Here is a 10,976-nt window from a genome sequence, read left to right as displayed (position 1 = left end):
CCGCCTCCTGTCCCCCCAAAACAGTACTTCTGTCTTGTCAGGATTCAACCTCAATCCATTAGCCGCCATCCATCCTCCAACCGCCTCCAGGCACTCACACAGGACCTTCACCGCCTTCACTGGTTCTGATTTGAAAGAGAGGTAGAGCTGGGTATCATCTGCATATTGATGGACACCCAGTCCAAACCCCCTGATGATCTCTCCCAGTGGCTTCATATAGATGTTAAAAAGGATGGGGGAGAGGACGGAACCCTGAGGCACCCCACAAGTGAGGGCCCAGGGGTTTGCATCCTCCAGGCGTGCCTGGAGTTGTTCAGCAACCACGTGCTCAATCACCTTGCCCAAGAATGGAAGATTTGAGACTGGGCGATAGTTGGCCATACTGGCCGGGTCTAAAGATGTTTTTTTAAGAAGTGGTTTAATGACCGCCTCTTTCAGCGGATCTGGGAATGTTCCCTCACAGAGGGAAGCATTCACCACCCCGCAGAGCCCATCGCCCAGTCCTAACGGATTGAAATTGATTCCATGCAACTTGACCAGACAGAGCTCTAGTACTCTCCCGCCCCAGCCCTGCTCCCACGGTGGTGTCTAGCTCCTTCCGAATATGAGTGATTTTATCTGCAAAAAACTTTGCAAAATTGTTGCGGGAGATCTTGGGGTCTTTACAAGTCCCCGGTGGTAAAGGTGGTTCCATTAAATTATGAACCACCTGAAAGAGTCTCCTGCTACTATTTTCTGCAGATGCAATAGAGGCGGTGAAGAAAGTCTTCTTCGCCGTCGCTATCGCCACTTGGTAGGCTTGACGTTGAGCTCTAACCTGTGTCCGGTCAGATTCGGAGTGAGTTCTTTGCCACCGATGCTCTAGCCGTCTCAGCGATTGTTTCATCGCCCTCAGCTCCGAAGAAAACCATTTTTTAAAAAAGACAAGCAAAGTTACATATGAACTAAAACTGGTCAACCTTGTTTATTTATTTCCATTACATAATTAAAGATAGCCACCCTCTGATCTATCATGAGCGTCTCCCATCTTATTCAGCCTCAACTGATTTTTGTTAACATTCTGTGTTACACTTTTTCTCATCCTCTTCTTTAAATCCCTCACTTAATGACAGCTAATGGCTCTATTGGGCTGTTTCCTGTTCAGGCTTAACTTGGATGAATTTCAATGAATCTTTGCATTTTCTTCAAGTGCTTTCCACTTTACTCTGTTAGATTCCCCACCCCCACCCCCATATAACAAAATTCTGGTCACTTTTCCTCCAGGCATTCTGTGTCCTTTTAAAGCCAAATGTAGTAACATAAAACAATTTTGTTTTGCTTACAATGGTGCTACTTACACTCGTGAGAATTTCAGTCCTTCACACTGAATGATAATGTTATGCCTAGGTACTCCCCAGTGCTTTGTTTACTGTACCTGCCTAATTTATTTTTTAAGGATCAGTCCTTAGATAGGCCATGTGATCCAAAATACTATTTAACAATTTTTGGTCTTTCTCACTATAGAGCCAATAGCAGTAGGGTGAGAAGAGCCGTTTGTTAGTTAGAGTAGCTTACAAGACTATTTATTTGCCTCGATACACACCCTCCCGCACCAGTATCAATATCTGAGCAATAATTAAAACCCCAGGAATAAAAAGCTGGTGTTCTAAGCAAGCACAGTCTAGATGGCCCACATAGCCAAATAAATTTTATTCAGTAGGATTTCCCATTAAGGCTCAGGAGTGTAGATGATTCCATGTCCTGGTAGGATTCCATTCACCAATGTTTTAAATATATCTTTTTTTCACGACTGCAATGGTTTTTTTCATCATTGTTAATGATTCTTTGATCCATTCATTTTGCTTTCCATACAGCTCTGCTTCTATCATCATAGCTATCTCAGGAAGAAGGAATCTTCAATTCAGTTCTTCATGTTTCCATATCACTTGGGGGGGGGGATTTAAGTCTTCATGAAAATGCATCAGCATATTTGGTATGTTGTTTTCACTAATATAGGCACCTAGAAGCACACTTTATCCCAGTTTACACATTGTTGTGCACATTAGTTGCTTGGAAAATTGCAAAATTCAGAAAGTTGCAAATTTTGAAGGATGGCTGTGTTTCAATTTGCCTATTCTTTCAGAAAATGTGAACTGAATTGAATTTTTCCCTCATCCCAAGTCTTGTCTCACTGTTAGAAGACCAATGGTACCAGCTATAGAAAGGAATCAGAGCTTTCCCCTACTAGTCATCAAGTAATATCCAGATTGCTACAGAATCCAATCCAGTTTACAAGAGTCCAGATGTGTGTGTTTAAAATAATTCTATGCAATAGTTTCCTGTTATTTTTCTACCCCCTCCCTCATTAAAACCAGGCATGCATTTCTCAGCAATCCTTTTGCTAAAAGTGATTTTCATCCTGTATTTTCCCTACCTCCTTCAATTTTCCATCTTTAAGTAGTTTATAATAATAGGTAAAGGTAAAGGTACCCCTGCCCGTACGGGCCAGTCTTGACAGACTCTGGGGTTGTGCGCCCATCTCACTTAAGAGGCCAGGGGCCAGCGCTGTCCGGAGACACTTCCGGGTCACGTGGCCAGCGTGACATCGCTGCTCTGGCCAGAGCCAGAGCCAGAGCCGCACACGGAAACGCCGTTTACCTTCCCGCTGGTAAGCGGTCCCTATTTATCTACTTGCACCCGGAGGTGCTTTCGAACTGCTAGGTTGGCAGGCGCTGGGACCGAGCAGCGGGAGCGCACCCCGCCGCAGGGATTCGAACCGCCGACCTTTCGATCGGCAAGCCCTAGGCGCTGAGGCTTTAACCCACAGCGCCACCTGCGTCCTCAGTTTATAATAATAGAGTTAGATAAAAAAATTTTGTCACTTCTGTTATAGTCAGGACTTATGGACCACTTTTACTCATGGCTAGAGATAATGCACAAATGGCTATACTTCATAATTTCTTAGAAACCTGCTGTTTTAATGGCAATGTTCCAGCACTGACACACTCTGCAAAAGTTTGAGAGGACTGTGAATAAAGCATAATAATAGTGGAAATAATGAGGCCATTTTTTGTTATTACTGTGTAATAGAACATTAGCATTAGAGACCAAATAAAAGTGTTTGCTTCCAGTTAGTTGAAGGGGTCGGCTCTTTACATGTAACATGATCACCATAGGAAATCTGTGCCTATAGGATACAAATTTGACTTGGTCCTGGACCATGACGTTCTGTTACTTGTAGTTGCATGTGCTAACATCAAAAAAATGAAGATCATGGCCACCGGTCCCATCATCTTCTGGCAAATAGAAGAGGAAGAAATGGAGGCAGTGAGAGATTTTACTTTCTTGGGCTCCATGATCACTGCAGATGGTGACAGCAGTCACGAAATTAAAAGACGCCTGCTTCTTGGGAGAAAAGCAATGACAAACCTAGACAGCATCTTAAAAAGCAGAGACATCACCTTGCCAACAAAGGTCCATATATTCAAAGCGATGGTTTTTCCAGTAGTGATGTATGGAAGTGAGAGCTGTACCATAAAGAAGGCTGATCGCCAAAGAATTGATGCTTTTGAATTTTGGTACTGGAGGAGACTCTTGAGAGTCCCATGGACTGCAAGAAGATCAAACCTATCCATTCTTAATGAAATCAGCCCTGAGTGCTCACTGGAAGGACAGATCGTGAAGCTGAGGCTCCAATACTTTGGCCACCTCATGAGAAGAGAAGACTCCCTGGAAAAGACCCTGATGTTGGGAAAGATTGAGGGCACAAGGAGAAGGGGACGACAGAGGATGAGATAGTTGGACAGTGTTCTTGAAGCTACCAGCATGAGTATGACCAAAGTGCGGGAGGCAGTGGAAGACAGGAGTGCCTGGCGTGCTCTGGTCCATGGGGTCACAAAGAGTTGGACACGACTAAATGACTAAACAACAACAACAAGGTACCTCCTAGCAGTCTGACGGCACTTTCTATAGTTGGGATCCCATGAACTATGTGACTAAGTTCTACATGGGCAATAGAGGTGTGGACTCTTATTGCTTGAACACCAGCCTTTATGCTACATGGAACAGAGGAAGCTGCCTTACAATAGGCCAGGCTATTTGGTCATCTACCCCAGTATTACCTCCTTTCACTGGAGAAGACAGGGATTGAATGTGGACCTTACACATCCCAAATCTGTTCTCTGCCAGAGGTCTATGGGCCCTTCATACATGGCCATTAGGAAACTGCCTCCTACCAAGTTAGTTTATCTAGCTCAGTATTGTCTACCCTGACTGACTGCAGTCAATGTAGGGTTTCAGACAGGTATCTTTCTTAGCCCTACTAAGATTGCATTTTCTACCATACCACAAAACACTTTTTTTGGTCTGAATAAAGCTATCGTGTCAACATATAGATTGTTAAATTTTTCATATTCCAATGCAACAGAAAACATTTTATAGATAAACCAATTCACGTATTTATTTTATTTTATTTTTCTAGGCTTCCTCACAGTAAAATGATTTTGTTTCCATTTTTCGGTAAACCTCATTTAATAAGATAAGCTGGCAGTCATTCACTCTTTTTCCAAAAGTAGGCATGGATATTTTCCCCCAGATGCAACACTTCATAATGAAAATCATCTGAATGATGTGTAGAATATTTGTGAAGTAGACATTTAGAAACTTCTTCCAGGTGTCCCAAATTTTAGAACTGAATTGAATGCAAACAGATACTATTTATCATTTAGCTTCATTTCCCCTTTCGTTGTCATGGGGTTGCAGCATTTATCAGAACTAGTCTTCCTTTATCTCCGCACCCCAGTATATTCTTCTCCCCACACTCCCCAATGCTTTAGCCAATGCTTTAACTCTGCACAGGTTGTAATTATCCTTCTTTCTTAAAAATAAATTAAAAAATCAGATAACGTTATAAGAGTCACATAAAGAGAGCTGTTGGTCAAAATTAACTGGAGGAAATGTGGGTGATTCCCACAGGATCTTGTGTTTTACAACTGTTTTCACTTCATATGATTTCAGAGTGGATTTTGTAGTTTCCCCCCTGAAACATTTAAAACAAGGCAACCCCCCCCCCCATTTAAGGGCAATGAGATGCAAAGCTTTTAAACCCCACTTGCTTTCTCCTGCTGCTAGAAATTCCTGCAATTTTGACGATACAAACATTACATTAGAGATGGAAACAGACACATATAATCCTTAATTCTGTTTTTTGCTTTAAGAAAACGAAACAAAATCCAAGGCTTAAGATTTCATACCAAGATGGAATCTGGTATGATTCTGTTATTCCTTGCATTGATGACCACATCCTTGATTTTCATTTACAGCTCTGCCAGCTCAGGGCAAAGATTTCTCTGATACAATCCCGGAACTGTACCTCCCTCACAATCTGGTCTGAGCTTGTATAAAGCTCATCTGAAGAGCTCACTATGATTTTCTTAGGTGTGAATCAGCAATGTCAACCCGCTGCTCCCCGCCCCCCAGTGCATGGAATATTCGTAATATGAGACAGTGTACCTTGGGAGAGGCAATCAGGGTGCTAATGGAATGAAAGGAGAGACTCAAAAATGAGAACCGGCAGTAGACTTTCAAAAGAATATTAGAAATTCATGCCAGATGGTAATGATACATTTAGTCATTCTTCTTAAATGCACGCCTTTCATCGGTCTTGATAGCAATTCGTTTTGTGCTCTGTAAAGGAACTTGAAATCAACAATGTACTGACAACACATCTGAAAGGCAATGCATTTTAGTCTCCCATTCGCATACAGTAAAGTAAGTTGCTTTTGGATTTCAGCTTTGAAAAAAATATTGTTGTATGCTGTAAAATCTGTTCCATATGAGAAAAAGTCACTCAAATATGTAGAGGAGTTGTTGCTAGGGACATTGTGGCCTGGTTTGCATGTAACTGTAAGCCAGAAGATTGCTAAGCATGAAAGAACACGCATAAGGATACTCCAAGAAAAAAAATGTTTCTGTTTCCCTCCTCCCATGGTCCTGCTTCTGCTGAGATGTATGTTGCTAACCCCTAACAAATCTGAATTATCCTGTGAATAATGTCCAGATTTCCCACCCACCCTAAATATCAACATCTGACCAGTATATAAAGAATATTTCTGTGCATGTGAAATAAAACACCAATAAAGGAAATAGCTGACAATATTTCATTTCTGAACTATTTCTAGTAGAGCAAGCAGTAAAAAGAAGCACCCTAACATAACCAGACCAGGCCATACTTTAAATTAATTTCACTGCCAATTCAACTGGAAAACTTTGTAGAAACAAACATGTCTTCAGCTGTTTTCAGGAACTACAAATAGTGGGTGTCTGTGGTATCTCAATAGGGATGCTGTATGGATAATGCTAGAAAAGCCCAGGTATACAAGCAGTGTCCTACACAAAAAAGTGTCCTACACACAAAAATAGTGTCCTAATAATCAGGTAAGGACATAGAATGGAAATGTGAAATTAAAATAGATATACAAAAACAGGCAAATCTATCTTGCTTTGCACCCAAAGAAGCAATGAAGATTGCATCTGATACAAGAAGTTACAGATCTCTGAAGTTCTGAAGTCATAGATCAGAATTGTCTGTTGCTGATCTGTAGTTCCAAGGTACATCATTAAATACAGCTATATGGAAACTGTCTCAGGCAAGAGACCTAATACAGACAACTAGTCCAATGCCCTGTTCATATCTTTCTCTCCATGCAGTTGGGGTTACAGGGAGACTGCACAGATTCAACACACCTCCTCTGCTGTGTCCTAGGCTGGCCCTGGCCCTGTGTTGTCAGCAGGGCCATCTTTAGCATATGCGCCGCAGGGGTGCAAAGATGCACCCAGCACCCCCAAATTTAGATATACTTCTATGTGGTTGCAGGCGAGGCCATGGAGGTGGTGTCAGCGTCCTGCTCTTCCGAGTCTCACTGCCATCGCCCCTCAAGAACCTGGCGAATGAGCTCCACAAAGGTGTGCAGCTTCACATCCAGGTGCTTTTGAAAGCTCCCCAGGAGGAGGAAGGAGAAGAAGAGGGATGCAGCAGCCACGCCGATGGTAGGCAATTCTGGTGTCCCCCAGAATTTGGTGCCTGGGTGCCCTGCTCCCCTTGCACCCCCGGGTAAAGACGGCCCTGGTTGTCAGTGTGCTGAAGGAAAGTCTAAAAGGGGATTTTTATTTCCCCCCAGAATGTGCAGAGGGTGTTTCCATGTGCTGGAACTCAGTGTTCTATTCACAAGACAGCCTATGGACTTTGGGCAGCCCCCTCCCCTCCAGTACTTTCCCCATTGGAGAGGGTCCTGTGTGTGATGTGACAGCAGGGGCACAAGCCAACTGTCTCCATAACTGGAGAGAAATACCTGAGCAGGGCTCAAGTAGACAAAAGTATTAGGAATGACAAAAGCATTGGGAATGACAGCTTCCCAGATGCCAGGCAAAGGGGCTGTTGCTCATCATTATATTTACAGAATGCATGCTCTGGAGAGCCAGATGACCTCACAACTCATGCGGTTTCAATGAACACAAGAATATAAAGAGAAGGAAGCTTTAACTGCAACTATTTTTAAAAAAACAGGAGCTACACAACACAGATAGCCTTGATGTAAGAAAATACATTACAGTTTGGTATACAGGTTTTCTTAATGGGAGTATATGTGCTGAAGAGCCTTATACATTCAAAAAGTTTGACACAAGGTCAGAATTATCGCACTTTCGTACATAATCTGTATGTAAAATAAGAACATTAAATCCTCACTTGTATGTAACTAGTTACTGTGGAACCTATGAATAATCAATTGGATGTTTCATTTCACCATATTAAATATAGATTTTTTGCTCCCTTGAGATGAAAGCAATTTTTTCCTTATCAGGGTGGTGTTTCATTGAAGATTTCAGAGAGGAATGTGCTGCTAGATTAAAATATGAGTATTCCATGATGAATTATTCATAGGTACCCTTATCTTCATCAGCGTAGTTTGGGCTCAGACCAGTGCAGAGAGGTTGCCAAGAAAACCATCCAAGCCTAAGCCCTTGTTCTTCTGCCTAAAAAGAAAAAAAGAAAGGGGGTTAGGTCTTCAAAATTATGAGATCAATCTTGAGATCCAAATAATGAAAAAACATATCTGGGGGAGGTGGGCCTCCTATTGATATTTAACAGGAGCCAAAATATTTCCTGGTGCTAAGCGCGGGGGAGGGGCTCTATCTTATAGAAGCTCTATAAGGCCTTTATGAATGTATTATCTATGAGGATGTTGCAAATCTTAGTCAGCTCTGAAGGAAAAGTACTGTGTCTAAGTCAGGGGTCAGCAACCTGTGGCCCATGGGTCACAAGCGGCTCATGGGTGTCGTTGAAACGGCCCATGAGCTGCCCCCAAACCAAGCCACCCACTAGGCGAGTCCCCACTGGCTAAACCGGCGCAGCGCAGAGCAGGGACTCGCTTTCGCAGCGCCAGAAATCGCGTCTGCGCAGATGCGATATAGCCCATGGAGCAATCTCAGTGGGAGTGAACTGGCCCAGGTGAGGTAAACCTCGCCGACCCCTGGTCTAAGTTGTTGTAGGAGAATTGGCTGAATCAGAATGAAATTTCTATGCTTTTAATTAGCTATATTACTTTCCTGACTTTCAAAAAGTTGAAAGTAGGAAAGCTGAGAAAATGCTATGCAAATGAATTAAATTTCTTTATGAAGATTGCTTTTATCCTCATCTTGAACAGATCCTTAATGACCTTTCTGTCTAGTTTAAAACACACAGAAACACTCATATCAAACTGATATGAGTTAATCTTGATGAAAATGTGGGATAATCTATGTTTGGGGTTCTGGTCTTCAAGATCTGTTAAGTCAGCTTCAAGTTAGGTGACTGGTGCTGCCTGACCACACTGTCTGCGCCTGGTGTTAATTGGAACATGAATGAATCCTTAGTTTTGTTAAATATGAGAAGAAGACTGAGAAAGGAGTCAGGAGTATGACAGCTTAAAAAGCAGCTTCATCATGAATTTTAATGTTAAACTTCCCAGCATTCCATATGGTTTGAAGGGGTAATTTGCTCTTTTAGGAGGTTTTGCCCTGCAAGGTCTTTGAAACTGAGAGTTTGCTAAGAAGCAAATAAGCCCTTGAGCCAAAATGCATTGGGCTAATTTAACAATAAACTTTTTCCTCATCTTTGAAATACAGTGGTACCTCAGGTTACATACACCTTGGGTTACAAACACTTCGGGTTACAGACTCCGCTAACCCGGAAGTAGTACCTCAGGTTAAAACTTTGCCCCAGGATGAGAACAGAAATCGTGCCGCGGCGGTACGGCAGCAGCAGGAGGCCCCATTAGCTGAAGTGGTACCTCAGGTTAAGAATGGTTTCAGGTTAAGAATGGACCTCCAGAACAAATTAAGTTCATAACCAAAGGTACCACTGTACATTTCTCTTTTACATCTTTGGTTGCTTTTTGTTCTCTGTGTTTCCTTTTCTTAATTTTTTCATAGCCCAGTACGTTTCTGTGCACAATTCAAAGTGCTGGTGCGGACCTTTAAAGCCCTAAATGGTCTCTGTCCAGTATACTTGAAGGAGCATCTCCACTCCCATCGTTCAGCCCGGACACTGAGGTCCAGCACCAAGGGCCTTCTGGCAGTTCCCTCACTGCGAGAAGTGAGGTTACAGGGAACCAAGCAGAGGGCCTTCTCGGTAGTGGCGCCCGCCCTGTGGAACACCCTCCCATCAGATGTCAAAAAAATAAAAACTATCTGACTTTAAGAACACATCTGAAGGCAGCCCTGTTTAGGGAAGTTTTTAATGTTTGATATTTTGTCATGTTCTTAATACTACGTTGGGAGCCACTCAGAGTGCCTGGGGAAACCCAGCCAGATGGGCGAGGTATAAATTATTATTATTATTATTACCATTACAGTGGAATTTTTCACATGAAATGCTTCTGTTCCACTGCAAGATAATCATGAAGAAGACCATCATTAGTATGGAAACTCTCCATGAGATTAGAATATATACATTGTGAGATACAGTAGATGTTACCCTCCACTTGAAAACAGCTCCTCATAGGGAGGAGTGGCAGTTGGTGTACTTGTGTAATGTTGCGAATATAAAGCGGCCCTGTGTGTGCAGGGCTATTATTTGAACTGTACTCAGAATATTTTGTAAGCATTAAGGAGCAAGTCGATACTGATAAATAATTGAGTAATCTGGGATTTGTTGGGCACACTGAGGGGCAGAGAGCAGAGAGAAGATAATTGCTATCAGTCAAGTCGACTGGCTTGACAGAAAAATAACAAAGGGGACTCAAAAGGTTGGCAGGCCAGATCTCCTGGGTGAGAAAACACCATAATCAAATACTCATGATGAATCATTGAGAAAATAATGAAAGGAAAAGAGAAATTGCTGGTGCTGGGGGAAGGATGCTATTTCGCTTCCCTACCCTTAAAAGGTCCCAAATGTCCTAAGCTTAAAGTGTGTAGAATTCTTCACACACAACTCAATGAAACCATTGCTTGGCAATGACTTGAGTCTAACATGTGAGTGCCAGAATCCAGACACTTAGTTGTGGATGCCTGCCTGCCTGCCATGCTTTCTTCTACACCTGTATGTGTATAATATGTTGGCCAACTGAGGCAGGTATCAGATACTTTATGTAAAGTGCTTAGTGGTTTTGATGATTAAGGGCAGTAGCAAATGGTGTGATGCAGAGGAGGTGCTTACCTAAATTCCTTGCAGGTGAGATGCTGCCGCTTACTGGGAAGGAGAGGGATGAGTGGCGGGGAGGGTGGTGTGGTGCAAAAGCACCATCAGGCATACCAGATTTGCTCCACAGGTGCATTTGCACAGCACCATCCTCCCCACTGCCACACCCTTCCTCCTCTCAGTAAGTGTAATGTTTCTGAGTCCAATCAGGAATAATTCAATAAGACTCTCTGCTAGAACTGAAACTGCAGGCTCATGGAAAGCTCATACCAAGAACAAACTTAGTTGGTCTCTAAGGTGCTACTGGAAGGAATTTTTTTGT

The 10,976-nt window shown here is 42.7% G+C and overlaps 1 long non-coding RNA gene across 1 annotated transcript in view; it reads right to left on the bottom strand.

Moving 5' to 3' along the window:
• Window positions 1-7,042: 7,042 nt before the first annotated feature.
• Window positions 7,043-10,976, bottom strand: part of LOC307224572 — a 28,205-nt gene continuing 24,271 nt past the window's right edge. The window contains exon 3 of the long non-coding RNA XR_013842675.1: window positions 7,043-8,010. This is a non-coding gene — a long non-coding RNA (uncharacterized lncRNA). The remainder of the gene's footprint in view (window positions 8,011-10,976) is intronic.

This window comes from Podarcis cretensis (genome assembly GCF_951804945.1).
Source record: "Podarcis cretensis genome assembly, chromosome: 9".
Classification (NCBI taxonomy): domain Eukaryota; kingdom Metazoa; phylum Chordata; class Lepidosauria; order Squamata; family Lacertidae; genus Podarcis; species Podarcis cretensis.
Note: the sequence above shows the minus strand (reverse complement) of the source record. Positions and strands in the feature narration are given on the sequence as shown.